A 23,354-nucleotide genomic window follows, 5' to 3' on the forward strand; every position below is an offset into this window, starting at 1 on the left:
CTGTATCCGGTCTATACAGCAGTCCGCGTGCGTTCAAAGGGTCTAAGAGATGCCCTAGACTATTTCACAACGTGCGCATCACACAGACAAATGCCCCGAATACAGACACACATCAACACTCCACACAAGACATGACACAACACACACCATCACACTATCACACACATCGCACACCACACAATCAACCACAACACCACCAAGGCGCACACACCCAGCACAACATCAATACATCACACAAATCAATCACATCACATACACACACATCTGGGAAACCCCAGCTGATCATGCTTCCATGCTGGGGATGTATTGCTTCACTCATCCCCCCAAGGACACATCACCACCGCCCATGCCCATGGAGAACCCCCTGGCATGGGTTACATACCTGCGCTGGACTGCAGAGACCCAGGGACCAGAGACYCCAGCTAACTAGCTSAGATAGCATAGTGAGACCCAGGTGGGTGGTAWGGCTCACTRTAYAGTTACGTTGATGTACCCAGGTGAGTCTGAGCTCACCTCTCCCAGCTCTCCCAGGGTAAGCTAAATGGCTTGGCTAAGTGGTTAAAGCAGGAACCATGTATGTTGCCCTGGATAAGGTTGCCTGCGAAACATATAGATGATAATTACCAGCACAGCTGTCTGGTGCCATGTGCTGTAGTAGGTCTCGCCTCTGTGCCGGGTCCTCCGAGAGTTGCACAGCTATACGTTGCTAATTTCTCAATTTGTCCAGTGCTTTCTTCTTCGTTTAACGCCGGTGAACCTTGCTCCGTCGGCAGACGGCTTTTATTTATTTATTTTATTTAACCTTTATTTCACTAGGAAAGTCAGTTAAGAACAAATTCTTATTTACAATGACGGCCTACCAAAAGGCAAAAGACCTCCTGCGAGGACGGGGGCCGGGATTACATTTTGTTTTTTAAATGTAATGTAATGTTTTACATGCTAATATACAGTATAACCGCACGTTCCGACCGCTGTGTCAAATCTAGGCCAGTTGACGATTCTCCTCGATGAGTGACAGAGAGACTCGTTCTCAGCAGATGTAGATTYAAAAACMATTCATTGATATCAAACGTAAGTAAACAATACTGTACATGGAGCCCATCCCCACCAGGGACTTTCTTATAATAACATGTACATAAGAGGTCGGATGAATTAATCAAATGTTTTGTTTAAATGGCGAATKAACAATCCTCTCTAGGTATTTTAGCGAGTCGATTTTGTCGGTTGTTGATGCCGGAAGTGCCGTCCTGTGCCTGTGGCAAAGCAGGCAGCACTCTGCACAGAGGAGGCCCACCTTGAAGGCCGAAGGCTGTCTACAGGGACCTATTCTCCATTGCAGTAGCTGGGGGATAACCAACAACCAAAGCAGCGGTGGTGATGCTTGGCCTTCCTTTCCCCCCTTTCCCCCACTTTGAGGCTGTTTATCTAGAAAAGAATAACAAGTTGTTTTATTCATGTTGGCGATGCCGAGTCCCGGTGCCCTCCTGAGACTCCTGAGAGATGGGGTTCCAGGGCAGTTGTTGGGTATTAGAGAAAAAGGATACAGTCGCTTTTGTGTTTGGGTGCCCCACAGCACTGATGGAACACAAACGCGCACAGTAGTACACTGAGGAGTCCCTCTGGTTTCAGGAGGCGGTTCGTTTGGGATGAATATTGAGGCCAATTAGGGCCCTTCTCTGTGATGTTGTGGGATGGTGGTGGGATGTCGTCTGTCCGACACTGGGGACTGTACTGTAGATAGTATGTCCAGGGGAGAGGAGAGGGGGTTGGCTGTGGGTCAGAGCTGTAAAAGAAACAGATTTGGAACTGCAGGGATATTCATAGGAGGCTGAATGCCGTCAGGTGTACACTCTGAGACTGAGTCTGTCCTAATATGGACACCGTACATTTGAAAAATTGTACTCATTGTCTTGCTGAATAGTTATTCTACCGCAGTGTCATAGATTTGGGTTGAATTCATGTCTAAACACTTAAGAAATAAACTCCTAACCTCCTCGTGTCAAACCATACCATACATGAGTTTGAGGTGTTGTGCATGTAGTATGAGTTCATTACTATGTTTTTACTATGGTAATCAATGTATTTTGCAACCTCTATGAAGGTGCTATTTWTTTTTTATCTACCGGATACGTCTTCTCATCCCTTATAGAGGAATCGGTAGAATGTAGCTTTGATATGATAAGCCAGTGCGAAAGACTTGGGGCCCTATTCAATCAGATCTGCTTTAGCCGACATCCACATAGCGGTTGTTTTGTCGGAGGTGGAACTGCGTTAGAGCTGCCAAATCCACAAGCGGCTCCTGGCATTATACCTACAGTGCCTTGCAAATGTATTCACCCCCCTTGGCATTTTTCCTATTTTGTTGCATTACAACCTGTAATTTAAATAGATTTKTATTTTTATTTCATGTAATGGACATAGRCAAAATAGTCCARAATGGTGAAGTGAAATGAAAAAAATTACTTGTTTAAAAAAATATTTWAAAAATTAMAAATTAAAAGTGGTGTGTGCAAACAGTTTCAGTCTTCCAGAGATTTGAGACTGGGACGGAGGTTCACCTTCCAGCAGGAAAATGACCCTAAGCATACTCCTAAAGCAACACTTGAGTGGTTTAAGGGGAAACATTTAAATGTCTTGGAATGGCTTAATCAAAGCCCAGATTTCAATTAAATTGAGAATCTGTGGTATGACTTAAAGATTGCTGTACACCAGCAGGAACCCATCCAACTTGAAGGAGCTGGAGCAGTTTTGCCTTGAAGAATGGGCAAAAATCCCAGTGGCTAGATGTGCCAAGCTTATAGAGACATATCCCAAAATACTTGCAACTGTAATTACTGCAAAAGGTAGCTCTGCAAAGTATTGACTTTGGGGGGGTGAATAGTTATGCATGCTCACGTTTTCTGTTTTTTTTTTGTCTTATTTCTTGTTTGTTTCACAATAAAAAATATTTTGCATCTTTAAAGTGGTAGGCATGTGGTGTAAATCAAATGATACAAACCCCCCAAAAATCTATTTTAATTCCAAGTTGTAAGGCAACAAAATAGGAAAAATGCCAAGGGGGTGAATACTTTCGCAAGGCACTGTAAAGCGGACATTGTTATTGGCTGCACGGAGTTGTATTAAGAGAAATCCCATGCAGCTTTGTTTACAAGTTTGAATACTGGAATGTGATATGTAATCTACACCTCGATCAGGCTTATAGAAATCCTCACTATTTTGCTTAATGATTTTACATTTTAGCGTCATTATTTTTATATGGCCTACACTTTCTTGTTCTGAACTTCTAACACCAGTGGGACGGGTGTGACTTCGTGACAATGATTACAAGAGCAGCTGCTTACCGATTTGACAACTCCAGCGCAGTTACCTCCGACACTGCCAAACATGCAGCATGCGAGTGTGGCTATCGCGATTAACGCTGAATCTAGGCCTAAGGTGCGAATTCAGCTCTTCCTAACAGGAGCGAAGGATGCGTGCTTTCCTCCTCTCCTCGGTGTGAATTCTTCTCTCAGCCGACCGTGTTTAATGCCAGCAATTAAAATATGAATCATCTTACTATTAATTAGCCGGTTAAGTGCTAGTTGTGGTTTATTAGTTCCGCATTTGGAGGTCTAAGTGACAATCCAAAATGGGGCCACTCTAAACAGACGATAATTGCTTTGGCAATTTCATTTCCTTCTCGCCGACCACTCAGTCGGCCACCCCCACTTCGACCAATAATTCATCTTAATTACTGATATTGTTGGCGCGAGTCACTCTCAATTTAGGAGACAAACATGATTATTTATCATATAATGCACCAAACATATGCAATTCTCCTCTCTCCCGGGCATTATTTCCTTCAATGTTTAATGACTTGTTAACACAATGGCCGAGACGATTCATTCCTGATTCCAATAAACAACAAAAGAAGACTCCATCAGTGACTTCTCGGCTAAATACCAGGCTGCCATTAGAATAAGCAGACTCATACCAGAACATTTTAGAACACATTCCCAGTCCCCACACAATCCACGCTTTATTGATAAACGGGAGCTTATTTGCGAGAGAATAAAGATTTTACCCAGATTAGGAGCTCGACAAATGGAGCAGGGGGCCAATCGGTACACCCTCAGCATCCATAATGATCTAAAATATAACCTGATAGAACAGTGTTGGACATAAAAGGGGCGTCTGCGTGTGTGTGTAGTGTAGAGTATGGATGGGTTGATTATATGGGAGCAAGTAAGCACTTGAGAAACTCACTGAATATGCTGGAGGTAAATTAAGTCCCAAAGGTGTAATATTATCCCGCTGTAATAAGTCTGCCACTGTCAAAAGCTAGCTTTGCTCTTCTGTGTGTGTGTGTGTGTGTGTGTGTGTGTGTGTGTGTGTGTGTGTGTGTGTGTGTGTGTGTGTGTGTGTGTGTGTGTGTGTGTGTGTGTGTGTGTGTGTGTGTGTGTGTGTGTGTGTGTGTGTGTGTGTGTGTGTGTGTGTTCATCGTCTACACATTGCTAGTTGAATCATACTCCGTTTCTTCTTCTTCTTCTATGTTGCCAGATTAAAACATTTCAGTGTAAACAACAGCAGATGGGAAGAGAAACTCATCCGTCCATCGTCATAACTAATACAAGCTCTCTACCAAATGCCTGAGCAGGGGAGCAGACCTTCATCTGGTCATGTGTCGGATGAGTGGCAATGGCCAGAGAGGGGAACCAACAACCCAAGCAGCAGCAAACATCCAATGGGTGAGACACTGGAGCTGTGGTTCATTGTGAGCTCCGGGGTATCAGATGCTACACTGCCGTGATTGGACGGATAGGCTCTGTCTCCTCTTCCCCTCTCTATGCCCAATTGCAATGGCTCTCATTAGCCACATTAGCCCTGTGGCGCTGAGGTCACACACAGAGGCTTGATTACATGACCATAAACATACTCTCCCTTAGAAAGGGATCAGGGAGAACAAGTACACACACTTTTCAATCGCTCTCTATTGCAATACACAAGGTTAACTACATTTGTTCATGCCAATTCATGTACCTCTATTGTAAAGTGTTACCACAGGGTTTAAATAGCCAACACAGACTGATGTGTTGATATCAACATGTATACCCAAAGACATACACTGTGTCAATACAAATGTCAGCTCTCTGTACCCCACACACACAACACACAGACACACACAGACACACACACACACACACACACACACACACCACACACACACACACACACACCAACACACCACACACACACACACACACACACACACACACACACAACACACACACACACACACACACACCACACACACAACACACACAACCAAACACACACCAGCTCTCTTGTCGGCTCGGCCTAATTTATGTGCTCTCTGTCACTGGAGTTACATGGCAAATGGTCCAGGAACACTATGAAGACACAAAGGACAATGCCCAAAGAATAGTCAGCCCTTCCCCAACTGAGGGGTGAAAATGTATCTCTGTTACAGTATCCAGAGGACGGACTATTGAATCTGTGATAGAATAATGCAGTAGTATCCATGTTTGGTATCAGTCTGACACTTGTTCACTGAGGAGAACTCTGATGCTATCTATATGGATGTATGATCTCTTGTGGTAACTTGTATCTGTACAGGTTGAACTCTAAATTCATCTATGCAAAGGAGATTTATGTTTTACTCTCAGGAATTCTGTCTTATCTGCATTGTTCTCATCCCCCACACAAGCCTTTAGATGCTGTGACACCTTGGGGAGATTGTGCCTTGGTGGTCAGGTTACTGTAAACTTGGTAYCGTTTGATTGGTCAATGGTTGTTGCTTTTGGGTTGAGAAGGATACACCTTCAGATGTTATAAATGGAATGAAATGCCTTTGTTCKCTCTCTTATCCTGTATCCAGTCCATGGAGGAAGGTTGTATGATCAATTCTCATTTCCTAGGCTTCTAGGTATCTGGCCTAATAGGCATCTCTTTGTTCATGCTTTGTCTTAAGGTCTATATGACATTGACTTATGCGTTGTTAATGTCAGTACTACCTTGTAACTTAAGCTGTAAGCCTTGTATGTGATACCATTAATTGTACAATTTAATTAAATAAACTTGTATTTAGAATTCCATTCTCATGACCATGCCTTGATCTTATTCAGCTAAACACATAATACTGTGCACATGGTTTTACWATAATGTGAAATGGAATCAGATGACGATAATTCATTTAATGGACTAATTGCTTAGTCTTATTACGAGTCGCATGTGAGGGGTATATACTATGCATATATGATCATTATTACCACAGTACAGTAAATGGTAGCCCCTAGCAATATATCATTAGGAACTTGTGGATTCTATTGAGAACTTTGGAGGTAAATTAAATGGTGACTTCTGACTTATTGTATCTTGTGAATGATTTGGAGTGTTATTGCTAACTTTCGGGGGTCGGGATTCGGGTGAGTTCGTATTTTCTAGCTTTTTTGCATTTTGGAACAGTCCATATGTGCGTGTAAGTCTAATGTAGAGGATTGCTGTATCCTTCAGCGTTGCACCTACCAGGCGTAGGTATCAGTTTTGATGATTTATTTCATTTGATTCCCCGATATATTAACGAACACGTAGCCTACGCAATGGATAAGGTGCAAGCTACGTACCGTTTTATGTTAAGGAAATTGCCTGTTCATAATTTGACTCAAAAGCTGATCCAAAAAAAGATAGAATGGTCTTAACGTCACTTCGACAAGCGATGAAATAATCGATTACTGTCAAACAATTGCGCAGGAACAAAAAGGAGGCGGAGAAAAAACGACATCTAGAGGTTGGTGTGYGTGTGCTTTGCAAACACCAAAACAGGGATTTGAAGGGAAACATGTCTTTTGGAACTCTTCTCTGACGAGATGGTTCGAAAAACTTTTATTGGGAAAAGAAACATAAGGAAAATGTTGAAAATGTTGACTCTTTAGAGCGAGAGTTGACGCTTTTGAAGCAGTACGGTAAAGTGCTCAGAAAAGAGTGTCAAGACACTGGAGCTCCGGGCCCACAGCTCTGCTTTAAGCTAGACCATTCAGAGACTGGTGATGTTTAACACACTGATAGGGGTGTTGGCTTTACAGGCGACTGTGGAAAGCGCAGCCGTRCCCCRAGACGCACATTCTGCCGTCCCCATMTTCGAACTCCCAGCCGCTGTCGCACTCCTCATAGACTAGCGAGTCCATTTAGTGCACTAACAGCTCATGTTTCAGTCATTAGGACATTGACAAACAACTCGGCACAGAGTCTGTCATTTCAAGCAGGTTAACATGCCGTGAGGCCACCTCTCACTTAAATGATTTTGGATCATTCCCAGTGAAATCTCCATTCACACCATGATAGAAACGGGTGAAGACCCAGTACAATGCGCACTTGAAATGCGAGATGTATGGCAAGTACTTTTGCTCTTMATTCCAAGTGAAATTGCCCACAGAGCCAAGGATGWTTTTAAGGATGGCACAATTGTCAACCAGCTGTTTGACAATGAAACCAAAGCAGACATCTTAGAGCGGCTCAAAGTAAACTTGCTCGCTATTCAGGTTCCATCTCATGCAGACTGGACTAGGGTCATGGCCGGTAAAGCAGGGCACAAGAGAACCTTTCGAACAGTACGCAGAGCGACTGTGGAAACWTTTCTATGAATATTCTGGCCATGAAACCCCATCATGTGACAATAACAGGGTACGGACAATGCTAACACGCAACCCATGCTCTCACCTGAGTAGAGTGTTAGATTTGGGGGGTCCTGCAGATAACACATTCCAAGGATTGTTACATGGGCCGACTAATACTGAATCTAGGACAGCAGATCCTAACCAGGCATGTTCTATGTTATTTTTAAACAGCACACTACACAATGTACTGCAAGCGAACAGGACACGTAGTGAAAACTTTTGGGGATCTGGGGAGGGGCCGTGCCCCCAGGCATTTCAGCCAAGGTGTAGAGGCATACACTCCCAGTCAATGTACTGSCTGTCGCAGGATGGGTCATCTAGCGTCGAAGTGTTGGAACCACCTTTATGCGTCTTAAACAAGACACAGAACAAATGTTTCAGACTTCAGACAGGTTAAAGAAGGATTTTTAAGCCTTGATACATGGATTGTGTGTGTGTGCCATTCAGACGGTGAATGGGCAAGACAAAATATTTACGTGTCTTTGAACGGGGTATGGTAGTAGGTGCCAGGTGCACCGGTTTGTGYCAAGAAGTGCAATGCTGCTGGGTTTTTCATGCTCAACAGTTTCCCGTGTGTATCAAGAATGGTGCACCAGCCAAATTTGACACAACTGTGGGAAGCATTGGAGTCAACATAGGCCAGCATCCCTGTGGAACGCTTTCGACACCTTGTAGAGTCCATGCCCCGATGAATTGAGGCTGTTCTGAGGGCAAAAGGTGTGTGTGTTCCTAATATTCAACTCAATATTAGGAAGGTGTTCGTAGTATTTGGTGTACTCAGCGTATGTTCCGTGTCTTACTTGTTGCATGTTTCTGTGCTGTCTTGAGAATAACCCAACGTTTTCTTCACGAATTATACTGACAAACTTACTAGCACACATCTAACACGTCTTGTCTTAGGTTATACCGAAACAATTCCAACCGTTGTGAGGTGGACACATTAAATGTAACTGTTCTCCTTTTGTTGTCACACACAATGCTGGACAAAATGGATTTTGTGGTGGTGCAAAGGATCAGATTAATGTTGACGTGGAGCATATGGGGAAATCTTCCTRTTGACCACACCTACCTCTATGTATGTGTGTGTGTTCAATGGGGGGCTCAGATTGGGTTTACAGACTACTGAATTATTAATATTTGATTTGCACAAAGCAGTGGGTGAGCTTTGGGTCTCACTCCCAAGTTTTCTTTCGAATTTTGCTATCATCCTCATCTGATAGAAGGTGACTTTCTAGAGATAGTATTGTTTTTAAATTAATATTTGATTTTGTCAGGTTTCAAATGAGTTTTGTTACATATGTCAGCTCTGTCTCCAGATACAGAACAGTGACTTAATCACATGAAGTTTAATCCATGTTTGAAGAGGCAGTTAAGTCTCTGCTAGACTCTGTTTGGATSTAAAACCATTTCAGCACGTTTACTTTTCACACCCTCTGCTGGTTTAGAAACCAGTTCGAAATTGCAATTGCTAGATATTTTAACAACCAAATACATTCATGTTTAAAAATTCTAATATTGATTGATGCTAATAGTCCGCCACAGTAGACGAGTCACAATACCCATAAAACCTTTTTCACCGTTCATTTTTCACATCGTGAATTTTACAAACATTTCAAACTAAGTATCTGTTTGGTGTAGGCTTACCTTGGCATCATATTTCCATAACCGTGTAATTATCTCTCGGACAATGTGAGTTTTATCAATATATTTGCATCAGTTCACTCAACAAAAAATGAAATGCTAATTATCAACAGAAAGACCTTAGAAAGACTACAAATTCATGCGAGAAGCTCCTGCACGTCATCTCTAGCCGACACTGTCAGCTACCGCTCACCTGTGCCATCAGAGACCTGTACCCAATCCATGATGAATCCACGTGCAGTATTGAAATGAATTGAATAAAGTGTTGAACTTCTTCCGTCCCCTTTCTCAGTCTTAGCTAGCCCCTGACTACGCTTTAGCTAGCTAGTTAGCAGAGCAGTAGATCCAAACATCATTTTGTATTACTTGGCCTAGATACTTGTTTGTACAGTACCCAATGGGCATACAAGGGGATGAAGACATATTTTACTGGTTGAAGTCTGGTCAGGATGTCCTATAACCAGATCAAAMCCAGATTAAGACGTCTTCCCGAATCGGTCAGAATCATATTACTCTGGGCCCCGGCTAAYGGTACTCGGACCGAGTCCATTTCCGTTTATCCGGCCAGATTAACTTTTTTCAGGAGTAGGGCCATTTGAGGTTTTTATTCGGCAGGTGATGAAATACAAATATCGATTTTGTATTTTCGGTGATATATTTCACCTYTAAGTCGTCAAATTTACTAGGTCATTAAAAGCTCAAATTGGTGACGGTCTCTGCGGTCCTACAGCTATCAGAGATGGTCCCTAATTTAGAGAATCTCCCATGCTATAACTGCTTTTGCATTTACGACAGGCTATGYCAGTGTTTTTTGTAGTTGCAGTCCACCCAACTGAAAAGTGCACAGTCACTTCCATAACATGTGTTCTGGACTACCAGCATGTAAGATAAACACACACAAGAATACAGGTTACCCTTACGACATGCTACTGCCGTTAAAATGGAGTGAAACTGCAGTACAATAAAATAATAGTTTTTCAATTAATGATGCTGTATTTTAGGCGTATGGTTTAAGGTTAGGGTTAAGGTTAGGTTTAGGGGTTAAGATTAGGGTTTGGTTTAGCATTAGGGGTTTGGGGTTAGGATTGGGGTTAAGGTTAAGGGTTAAGGGCTAAGGAAAATAGGATTTTGAATGGGAATGTATTTTTACTCCCCAAAAAGTCCTGAGAATTCAGGGGTAAAAAAGCTGTGTGCATGTGTTTGCATGTGTGTGTGTGCATATACCGGCATTTGTGACCTCACAGCCTTACACMCATTTGCCTCGGGTTCTGCAGGAGACGTGCTGTACCTGAAATTAGTCTCTGTGGGAAGTAAAGAAGCRATAAGGTKACTTKTTTTCAGCATGCAACTGAATGCAGGGAAGTGAAATGTCTGTCACATCAAGAGCATGTGTCATTGAGAGGAGACATTAATTGCTTTAGCGCCGTGTCAGGACACTACCAGGGCAGTAGCAGGGCTGGGACSGCATTCAGGTGATTTTCAYAGACCGCCGTGCAAATGAGATGCGRTGAAGACTTCGGTACCTCCTTCCTGAAGATAATTGACCCTGAGGTCCGGGAGCCAGTGCTACCCCCTCACGCCACCCTTCCTGTCTCCCACACACCCCCCTCCTGCTTCCCAGGTCCTTGACAGTCCAGGACGGAGCCCCTGAGCCCCTGGTCTGTAGTCAGCAGGAAGGGGTTGGCCCTTTGACCCTCACCCAGCCTCCCCTCCCTMCCTGTCCACCCTCTCTCTCCAGCTCCTTCACAAGGGCATCCAGCTGCTGATGTGGCGGGAGGTAGGGAAGAGGGGAGGGATGAAAGGTAGGAGGAGGGGACAGGGCTCCTTAACATAGGGCTCCTTTACATCATTGTCTTCTGTACACTCTGTTACYTCAACATAGACTCATGCCCACGCTGCTTAGTCATTTGTTTTTGTTGTCTGCGCGCCATGTTTTAATTAGCTGAGAACTGCCTTGTACACAGCCATGTTTCTGGCCCRGTTACAGCAGGTGGTGGTGTTTATTTATCAYGCCACTGGTTCACGCCACTGAACTTTAATCGTTCTCCAGTAGTCAATCACAGACAACATCTAAAAACACAAAGGCAACACCAGACTGGCCATGTCTGTTGTGTTGTTTTGTCTTTGTACAATGTATCAAGTACAGAGTACATGTCCTCCCATCAGGTGTAGAACACTATGATGTATCGCTCTTTTTGATCCTTCCTTTCCCTCTCTCTGTCTGTCTCTATCTGTCTCCCTCTCCCTACCCCTYTGTCTCTCTCTGTCTGTCTCTATCTGTCTCCCTCTCCCTACCCCTCTGTCTCTCTCTGTCTGTCTCTATCTGTCTCCCTCTCCCTATCCCGCTGTCTTCTCATCTCTCTCTCTCTCTCTCTCTCCACTCCTCTACTCTCTCTCTGTCTGTTCTGTCTGTCTCCTATCTGTCGCTCTCTCCCTATCCCTCTGTCTCCGCTACCCTCTCTCTCTCTGTCTGTTCTCTATCTCTCCTCTCCCTATCCCTCTGTCTTCTCACTACTCTCTCACTCTCTCTCTCTCTTTCTCTCTTGCTCTTTCTCACTCTCTCTCACTCTCTCTCTCTCTCTTTTCCTTTCTCTATCCCTCTCTCTCCTCTCTCCTTTTCCACTTCCTCTCCTTTTCTAGTTTGCTTTGTGGAAACTCAATATTTGATCGACATCCAGGCTGCTGTGACGTCAGTCTTTAGTGTGGCTGGTAGAGGATCCAGTAGGCTGTTTTTTAAAAAACCTCTGTATAGGGTAATGTACAGTACACCTCCTAGGACATGGGGCACAGGAGTGGCTGTGAAGTAGACACTAAGGATGAGAGGGGATGCTTTTTCCAATAAGCATTAGTGATATGAAGGTAATGCCAATATGGATGTGTATATCTTGTCTCGGATGGGGTGTGTATGTGTGCGTTTTCATGTGTCTGCTTGGCATGTTCGTGTGTTCTATGTCAAATTACATAATAGACACGACGTGTACAAAACATTAGGAACATGCTCTTTTCGATGACATACAGTGCATTCGGAAACTATTCAGCCAATTGACTTCTTCACAAGAATGTACGCTACAGCCTTATTCTAAAATGGATTAATTCATTTGTTTTCCTCATCAATCGACACACATACCCCACAATGACAAAGCGAAATAAAATTATTATGTTTGCAAATTTATTACAAATAAAAAACAGAAGTACCTTATTTACTAAGTATCAGACCCTTGCCATGAGACTCGAAATTGAGCTCAGGTGCATCTGTTTCATTGATCATCATTAGAGAGTTTCTACAACTTGATTGGAGTCCACCTGTGATATATTAAATTGATTGGACCTGATTTGGAAAGGCTCACACCTGTCTAAATAAGGTCCCACAGTTGACAGTGCATGTCAGAGCAAAAACCAACATGAGGTCGAACATCTCTGGAGAGACCTGAAAATAGCTGTGCAGCGACGCTCCCCATCCAACCTGACAGAGCTTGAGAGGATCTCCAGGGAAGAATGGAGAAACTCCCCAAATACAGGTGTGCCGAGTTGTAGCGTCATACCCAAGAAGACTCAAGGCTGTAATCGCTGCCAAAGGTGCTTCAACAAGGTACTTAGTAAAGGGTCTGAATACTTATGTACACTTTATATTTCAGTTGTTTTTTTGTGTTTTTTTTACAAATTACCAAACTTTAAAAAAATATGTTTTTGCTTTGTCATTATGGGTTATTGTGAGTAGATTGATGAGGGGGGGAAACGTTTTGAATACATTTTAGAATAAGGCTGTAGAGTAACAAAATGTGGAAAATGTAAAGGGTTCTGAATACTTTCCGAATTAACTGTAGACTGACAAGGKGAATCCAGGTCAAATCTATGATCCCTTATTAATGTCACTTGTTGAATCCACTTCAGTCAGTGTAGACTAAGGGGAGGAGACGGGTTAAGGAACRATTTTTAAACCTTGAGACAATTGAGACATGGATTGTGTATGTGCGCCATTCAGAGGGTGAATGAGCAAGAGAAAAGATTTAAGTGCCTTTGAACCTGATATGGTAGTAGGTGCCAGGCGCCGCGGCTTGTGTCAAGAACTGCAACGCTGCTGGGTTTTCTCACTCAACAGTTTTCTGTGTGTATCAAGAATGGTTCACTGCCCAAAGGATATCCAGCCAACTTGACATAACTGTGGGAAGCATTGGAGTGAACATGGGCCAGCATCCCCGTGGAACACTTTCGACACCTTGTAGAGTGTCCCGACGAATCGAGGCTGTCCGGATGGCAATATTAGGAAGGCGTTCCTAATGTTTGGTATGCTCAGTGTATAATATAATGTTATGCCAGCTGACGCTTTTACACAAAGCGGCTAACAGTCATCCGTTCATAAATGTTTTAYGTATAGGTGGCCCCAGGAATCAAACCCACTATCCTGGCGCTGCAAGATCCATGCTCTACCAACTGAGCTACAGGACTTGGCTGGGTGCTATACAGTAGATATGAGTATGTTCATATTCATCTTATCCACCAAGTGCATTCTTGTATGTTTGGCGCCGTGTCTGAGTTGACGTCGATTTGTTGAGAGCCTATGTGTTTTGGCTTACGTTTGTGTGTCTGCACCCTTCTCCACTTCAGCCTGTTACTGACATAAACCAGGAAGGCCCCCTCCCACTGAAAGGCCAGTAGTCATAGAGGAGGGTGAGCGCTTAGTGTGTTTCATGCTTAATTCTGTGTCAATTAGTTGACTGCTACCTTCCCCGCAGCGAAWCGCGTGGGGAGAAACAGAAGCCCAGAGAAATCCTCTGGCTTTGACAGGCGCGCTGTTCAATCATTTATGCCTTGGCCCGGGGCCACAAATCAGTGTCAACAAACATTCCTTAGAAATCATATCAAGCCTCTGCTGTTCTTTMATTTTTTCTCTCTGCTGCCTCTGCATCCTCTCACTCTTTCGCTCAGCCTTCACTCGCCCGCTWTCCCTCCTCTCTCTTTCCCTCTCCACCCGAGAGAGAGGTTTGCATCCTCCCTCCTCGTCTGCTCGTCCCTCCTTGCCATTCCTCGCCCCTTCTCTCCCTCTGGAGGTTAGCTCTCTGTTGCGGGGTTGGTTTACTTCCTTCTCTAATCCTGTGCGTGTGCCTTCTCTCAGGACTTGGCTGGGCACTGGTGATTTGTTAAGCTGTGTGTTCTCTTTTTGGGTCCCATCTCCAGCTTGGCACACAGCCACATTGTATTTGGGACTCAAAAGGAGCATGAACATAGATCAAGTTAACTAATAACTGCAACACTCTGGTTTTATGTTGATTTCTGTCACACAGGAAAATAATAACAGACATACCGTGGCTATGTACTTTATTGAGGCCTTGTGACCCTTGTCTCTCACTTCAAGTGTTAATRAACTTTTGAACCACACATAAGCCCTCATAAAGGGTTGGGTTTTTAATGTAGGGTCAAGTTTAAAAGGATCTTTGATCTCAACATGTAGATAGATATACGGTTTTTGATCCTATGGATATGGAGAGTGGGGAGTATGATTTAGCATTGGCAGACTGCAGTCAATTTTTCCACAATCCAATACGCACTCATACAGTGTAGTGTATTTACTGACAAACACTCAACATCTCACTCACAGAGTAATTCAAAACTTTGAAAGATGTCTGGCTTTAGGGAGAAGGAGGGGAGAATCCTGAGTCTTAGTCTCCCCCTTCTCCTCAGCCTCCCCTCTCTCCTCATTCACCCCCCCTCTCATCTGCCTCCCCCTTCTACTCATTCCCCTCCTTCTCCCYCTCTTACGTCGGCCCACTGGAACTCTGGGAAATATGCTGACGGGGGATATTTTGSAAGTAAGGTGGACAGAGGCCAACACTGGGTTTTTACTGGCTTCCTGTGCTTAGGGCTAGAAACACAGATAGAGAATCAGATATGGAACAGGGGTAGGAACATCTTCCACTATCTTCCTCTGTMTCCCTCAAGCATTCAATCCAGGAGAGAGTCAACTCACCTGGCTAAGGATGTGATGTGAGTAATAAATACATCTATTGAGTTAATTATTAAAGCCAGCCTAAGTGGATCCCTCCCTTTTCTCATTGAAGATGGATGGTGGGATGGTGTCCTCTACAGGTTTGGGGTTCAAGAGAGATTTTGCCTCCTCTCTGTTTTCTGTTCCAGTTTGTTTACCCGTTGGTGGTCAGATTTAGCATGTCGTGCTGATGAAGGGAAGCCCATCTTCATCTTGAACCTGGATGAACATTTTACATCAAATATTTAGTCATGACGCTCTAATCAAGAGCGATTTACAGTTAGTGTATTCATGAACGCACGCACGCACAGACAGACAGACAGACAGACAGACAGACAGACAGACAGACAGACAGACAGACAGACAGACAGACAGACAGACAGACAGACAGACAGACAGACAGACAGACAGACAGACAGACAGACACACACACACACACACACACACACACACACACACACACACACACACACACACACACACACACACGCACACATGCACACACAAGCAAACACACAGCAAATTGTAAAGCTACCGTAAAAATATTTTCCAACCAAACACAATGCCTCCAACTCGACCTGGCATGCAATTTTTTTTTTTACAAAAAACAAAATCTCAAAGAAGTAAAGTTCAACTACATTTTCCTAATCTTGATAGAGGATTTATTGAGGATGCTGATGGTCTGCTATTCTTTGATCAAAGTCCACTGGATACACTCTCCTACTCAGCATTGCATTAGCCACACACACAGAGCCCCTGACCTAGCTGCTATAGCGACATGTAATGTGAACCATTGTCCAACCTCACTCTAGGAGAGAAAGAGAGCTTCAAAAGAGCAGAAGCGACAGAGGCTGGGGAAGGTTTCCTCTCGCATTGAGCGCATAACACAAAAGGCGTTTCCATGGCATTTCCTCTGCCTACGTGCTATCTTGCTAGCTAGATAGGAATAGCATGGCAATAGGCTTTATGCTGGCTAGCAATAGGCTATGTTTTATGCCAGCGATCTAGTTAGTTATTCCTGGAGGTTTCCGTCATCTCCAGCAGCTCAGGTTCCTTCCAAAACAGCCCAACCAAAAGACTRCCCACAAATCCACAGGACAATTTCAGGCCCCCTCACCATCAGGCCCATGACTAAGCTAAATTAATATTTAAAGAGAATTACAGACCGCCTGAAGTAAAACTCAGAAACGAGGTAATTAATTGATTGAGCTGGGAGTTCCTCAGAGAGACCAGGCAGGAAGAAGTGTTGTTTATCTCTGTTGTTATTAAGGCATATCTAGTATYGGATCCCTCGGAGCATATGGACCCAAGTCAAATATCTAGGGGTATGCCGTGTACAACGCTATTTTATTCATTTGTWTGACATGCAGTGATTTTCTATCTGTGGTATCTGTAGTGTATTCACTCTGGGGAAATTATATTGGTGAAGGTTTTTTGGTGCAATTAACACATATGTGGATTCTTGCCTGTGGATTCTTTCAACTAGCAGTTGGTTGGAGAGGATGGAGGCTATCCACATGTTTACATAGCAAGCACTTAGACTTCCATTGTTGATAAAAGGATATCCACTTGGCAGTAGACAATAGAATAGGCTATGTTCTACATAAGTCCTGTATCAACTCTTGGAAGCATGATAAAGTGTCAACTGAGTATGAATTGTTATTCAGCGTTTAGACATATCACTTGGAAACCAATGGAACAGATGATTCTGCATTAGGAAGATTGTCCATTCCCTAGTCTAACGGCGTTCCAAGTGGTCTCGTGTTGAGAGCAGGCCGGAATACCAGCGTTAAGATYGGAGCTATCAGGACCTTGGACAGGGACATTCAATGTGTCAACTTACTGGGAATTCCCTCCCGTTCTCTGGGTTAAAAAGAATGAGAATACCTGCCCCTCTGGGCCACCGTATACATGTCCTAAKGTTGTTTACATTGTACTGTCAGTCCTAATGTATTCCAAATTGCTCACTTACCAATATGTCATGATATTTTAGGGAATAAACATTTGCGTAGCATTATCTGAATTCTCAATTCCATTCAGTTCAGATAAGCCCTTGAAATTAAAAGTGGGGGGGGAAAGTATTGCTTCCTTTGTCAAACCGTCTGCGATGAGGCACGTTCTAGCGTTTACCAGGTTTCCCTCAAGTTTCGAAGACGCAAGTCATGAACGAACACGGTGCGGTGGCGGTGCATTCTGGTGCCAGCTGGCAAGCAACACCAAACAAGTCCCCTAGACAACCACAGGGCCAGCTGGAAGCCTGCCCACACATTTAACATGCTCCTCACCATGTTCAATGTAATGCAAACTTTATCAGCCCCAACCCTCCACTGTTACAACACAGCACTTAATGATGTGGGTCATGAATAAATGCATCGCTGGACTGTGTTTATTTACTCTGAAGATGTTATATATTCAAGTGATGGATGTCAAAGATGAAACAGTCTCTCTCTCGCTTTAAGAGCCATTTGAGAACTTAATTAAGATTAGCCCAGTCCTCTTTATTGAGATGACTTGATTGGATCAATAAACATGTTTTAAGACTCATTGACRTTTTCCCATCAGTTGACTTAAGCCCAAGGGAACATAACTGTTTAWATATATTGCCCTATGGCAGCTTCATCGACCAATTTAAACTGTTTTTACAAACAATATTGGAACACAATTTGTTAGATGAACATACTGTATGTAGCCCATTGTATGTTCAGGTGTCACACGTTTTGTAATATTTTTCACTTCGGTCTACCTGAAATACTCCACATTCCTTAACACACCACATCAAGTGTATTCCAGCAAGATACATTCTGTAAGAAGCGAGCACAGTGCAGGTTGCACATACGTGTATGATACTCACTGGTTGTGTGCTTTTCTTCTTCTCTCCAGACGATACCTATCATCAAGTCATTTATCTTACGAGGTTGTTGACRCGGAACATTGAGTTCCTTTTATCAACTGCCAGACCATTTCAGCTGCAAGGAATTATTGGCGATAAGTTTGTTGAGGCACACCAGAAAAAAATGCCACAAGACAAAGAGTCAAGTCCCCATAGATTCTTATGTACTGCATTTGCAAATAATAACAATGATTAGCGGTCGAAAAAGGCCAACGTGTAATGTCGTGACACCCTGTGAAGTCATCGATGGTCACTTGAGAGATTGAAATCGTTAGATCACTTTAGGGAGGCATGTGGGTTCAACAAATTGCTTTTATTATTTCATGTTGCATAATATCAGAAATACTAGTCTAAATCATGTGAATTAATCGTTGGCACTTACGTGAACSAGTTTCCATCTAAACAACCTGGTGCAAATTCGAAATATAGTGTTAGGGAGATGGTTTTGATATGTCAATCAATCAAACCAGTACTTTACTATTTACACAGTAGCACATCAACACCGTTTTTTGGGATACTGTAAAAGCACTTGATGACTGACTCACACATCCTCTAGTTTTCAGTGAGACGTCTTCGCAGTCATTTTTAAACCAAAATCTCCTAAACATTGCTATTGCCAGTTTCGCAGAATCCATCCCAAATGATTGTATTTATACTAAAATAGCTGTGTTTAGTTTAGTCAACCATTATATGGCTTCTGTATCAGTGACTGTTGTTCCTTAGGGTGGTCCAATGTATCATCAGCATAAGCGGGTCTGGCTTSCTCCTGGGYGTTCGACCACGCCGGCTGTAGTGGAACATAGAGGAGGTGGTAGAGGGGCTTCACCCTTCTCCTGCAGATGGCTCACAAGGCAACCTTTCAATTACAGCCCAGAGTATAAGCGTGCAATCCGATGGCACCCTAGACCCTATATAGTGCACTACTTTTGACCAGAGCCCTATGGGCCCYGGTCAAAACTAGTGTACTACATAGGGAATAGGGTGCCATTTGGGACGCAGCCTRCATATCCATGGCTGATTGGAATGTGGCGTCAGCCAGCACAAAAGGCTCTGCTTGGCCCCTCGCCAAGCCCCCGTCGCTCACTCACTGGGCAGGCGCTGGAAGCCACCCAAGGTTACTCCGTCAATGGGCTCGACGACTTCTAACTAACTCCCTCAACAACCCTCCCTCTCTCTCACTCCTCTATCTCACCCTCTCTCTCTCTTTCTCCTTCTGCCTTACTCACCCTCGCCAACCAGCACAAGTCGATGCATCTGTTAGCTGAACTTGACCTAACAGATGCAACCCTCTATTGTCTCACTCGTCAGTTTCCATCTCCTTTGTTTCATGCAATACGATGTTAGGAGCAAATCCTAACTTCCATATAAGTTGATTTTTCACTTAGTCTCCCATTGGCATCAATGCGTGGCTATGTGAACATTTGACTTAAGTGGAAGTTAGGATTCACCATTCAGTGTGGAGACACTTTCTGACTAGGTTACACTGTTATTGGCTTAGGGAAGTGAACTGTAGTCTGCTAGGTTTGGGGTTCATGTTTGACTGCCCACAGCGAAGTTTAACGTTCCCGTCTTCTTCCTAATCCCATTTCCTTAAAACCCTAGGTGTYCCTGCATCCTGCCTGGGGATCCCATCATGTATTCCTACCAGATTATCGGGATCAGCTCACAACTAGTCATCCCATTCCCTCCACCAAACTTACAGKACCAAGCCTGCAACATAAGTGTTTTKAAAATCAGAAATGATCCACAGCTCTGGTACTTTGGTGTTGTGGGTGTCAAATATTTATACGGTAGAGATACGACATGATATTATTGTAGTGTGGTCTGAATATTGATCAGTATGTTGTAGGCAAGATTTTCTTCATTCTGTTCCTGGGGACCCAAAGGAGTGACCTTTTTAGATGTTGCCCTAGAACGACACAGCTGATTCCACGAACCAAAGGTTTGATTATGAGTTGATTAGTTGAATCAGGTGTGTTGTTCTGGTGTAAAAACAAAAACGTGTACCTCTTTGATCCCCAGGAACAGGATTAAGAAACACCGTTGTAGCTTGTGACTCTCAACACCTACTTTTATTAAACGTGTCCAATTGAATCCTTCAGCTTTACTGTGGCGGATTTGAAACAAGAATGAGTCTTCGTTTTACGTCAAATAATCACATTTTAAGCTTTCAGGAAGCATACAGTACATTAAGGCACCACTGGGCTGGTTTGAGAATGTTCCCTGAGGCTATTCAGGTGAATATGACAACTAACCGGCCTGCTGTCAGCTGTTACCCTTTCCCCTGCCAATAGTGCCACGTCCCGCCAGTTGTATCATATCTCCTTTGTTAAAAAATATACCGTACTCTCTTTATTCTCATCCCCCTCCCACCCACCCCCTCCACTACCCAAGAAGAGTTTGGGGAAGCCCCCCCCCCCCCCCCCTACATCCCGCAGGAATCAGGAGAGATTTGAAATTAGGAAGGGGGATTAAGTCCTACTCCCTATCGCCCCCCCATAATCCACCAAAACAACGCTTTCTAACATAGAGCGAGAGGTCGGGAGGCGTGGGTAAATACTCTCTGTCGGTTACCCCTTATGGGTGCTTTCCCTCGGAAAAGACGCGCATACAGGCAGCTCGTTTAGTTTCCAGTACGACCCCCTTTTTCATGATCCTCTATAGCGTAATGAGGTAACAGGGGAGATGGGTGTAATATCCGCTAATAGGGTYGACGGGAGCTGATTTTATTGGGATTGGGATTGGCACAAGGACGTTGGTGACATAGGCGCTGTAAAGCTGTGTTGTTGCTCCATGCAAATGCTAATTGTAACGTTGGTTTCGACATCAACCATAACAACAAGCCCCGTCAATGATGATGAGGAGGAGGTGGATTACAATAATATTACTGATGCTTGATGATGTAAGACAGTGGCTGTGCACTGAAATAGGGTCCCGGTTTTAAATATGTCAATGACAGGGCTGGAGCTATAGCAGGCCATGGGATGCACTTTTAATTCCATCACTCTGTCAAGTTTTATTAAAACCCATTCGTCACAAAGAGAGAGAGAGAGGAAGAGAGAGTGAAAGAGAGAGAAAGAGAGGGAGAGAGAGGCAAGGAGGAGCGATTTGCTGGGGGTAATAATGGGGATAGGAGTGGAAGGGGGAGGGTGTTTTGGGTTGGGTGGGGGTAGGGTGGAGTGAGGAGAGGTGTGTTGGCATCACCTTAGGGAGTGGGCCTGAGAGGGAGAAAGAGAAAGCGAGAGAGAGGGGGAGAGAGGAGCTCACCGGGAGAGATTAATGATGGAGCAGGGGTACTCAGGACAAGGGGGACCAACGCCCACCAAGTCCCTCTACCCCTCCATCCCCCCAACCCAGCCACAAATCCCCACCCCACTACACCCCATCCCCATGCCCATTTGTTACTGTCTTTGGAGGCCATCAAGGCTTAATGTTATGCCCCTTGATTTTCCTCGAGTTCCAGGCAGAAACACTAGACAGCACATCTAAACCCATCAACTCTTTGGTCTCCTCAGCTCAGACACACACGCTGATTATTAATTGCCTTGATTCAGGCCTAATTATGCTCCCTCACTTCTCGAAAGAAGGAAGGGAATTCCTTCAGATCAGCTACAATGAGCGTTGTGTTGTTCAGACACAAGCGTTCACATCGCTTGTGTCTGTGATGTTAGCACTTTTTGATGTGTTCCCTTTTAACGTCAACAGGATTAATAACGGCGTCACGTCAGCCATTTTGAAGTGGTAGACCTTGTTTGTGCGGAGTGAGCATTTATTTGTTTTCTCATGCAATGCAGGCTGGGGTTTATAGAAGGATGTGTGTGTGTGTGTGCGCATGGCTTTGAGCGTGTGCGCCCAGTTCCCTGCCCACCTTCCAATTCACTGCTTTCTGCATGTGTGCATGTGTGTGGCAGTCACTTTCCCTTTCCCTGTCAGAACRCTTAGACTTGGCGCAGGGTTCTGAAGTGCCATCAAAGTCTCTTACACCCCCCATCCTCATCCCCTGTCATCTCCTGCCTAACCCACGCGCCCCCCAGGACCCCCAATCTACCTCTAATCAAAAGGAAATGAAATGATTCATTATGTCTCCCCTCCCATCTCGTCATGTAAAAACATGAAATATAAAAGAAAGAGAAGTGGTTCGAACTTCGAAACACTTTTACAATGCCTTCCTCCTCCCGGTTCAGACTGAATAGTACATGACGGCAGTGGAAAGAACGCGGCGAGAGAAAGAACTAGCGGGAGGAGAGGAATAAAATGAAGTGTGACAACATATGAATTTCAAATTTCCGTGGAGACATCAAAGTGTGCCATCCCGGGTGCCTCCCGACAAGGACACTTTCTGATTTTTAATTCCGTCCCCTGATTGTATCGCGGGGCCCTCACGAAGAATGGGAGCTGCCGCGCTGCCAGTGAGTGGCATCAGGCAGGGAGAGATAGAGACGGAGGAGAGAGGGGAGAGGAGGAGGCGGGAGAAGAGAGGGGGAGAGAGGGCGATAGATCAGAGCGGGGTAAGAAGAGGAGACGGAGGAGGAGGAAGGAGAGAAGAAAGGGGAAGCTCCTCCAAACATGGCGGCCTGGCTCTTTGTTGTCGAAGCGATCACAGAGCTTCTTTCATCAGACAGAGAGAAGAAGAGAGAGAGAGAGAGCTTTCCACTCCTCCACTCCTCTCCGTTTGGGTSATGGGGACAGGAAGGGAGAGGAGGGGGGCAACAGTGCACCCCTCACACACACACATTATAGTCCAAGGCTCTTCTCCCAAGGACTTACTCTCATGTTGAAGGATTACAAAGGCAATATGTCTAGTCCTACGTGTGTATTGTGTGTGTGCCTCTGTGAACATATACATTYGTGTACTGTATATGCTTGAATGTAATATCTGTTGATCTGCACCGCCAAACATGGTTTTGCACCAATATAAACTCTGCTCTGGATGATAAACATTGTTTAAGTCAAAATTTCCACGAGGCTTCTGCATTCCCTGGCTGTGCAGGGCTAGAAGACCATAGAGTTAGAATGACTAGAACGATCAAGGCCTTTCAGACCCCGACAATATGACTGTATCATGGGTACACTCAATATGGCGGACATGACCATTCTAAAGAGGATATTTCTATGTAGCAGATGACTGCTGCTGTATAATTGCCTTGGAGGGTCTCAACAGGACCCT

Source organism: Salvelinus sp. IW2-2015, linkage group LG35 (assembly GCF_002910315.2).
Source record: "Salvelinus sp. IW2-2015 linkage group LG35, ASM291031v2, whole genome shotgun sequence".
Classification (NCBI taxonomy): Eukaryota; Metazoa; Chordata; class Actinopteri; order Salmoniformes; family Salmonidae; genus Salvelinus; species Salvelinus sp. IW2-2015.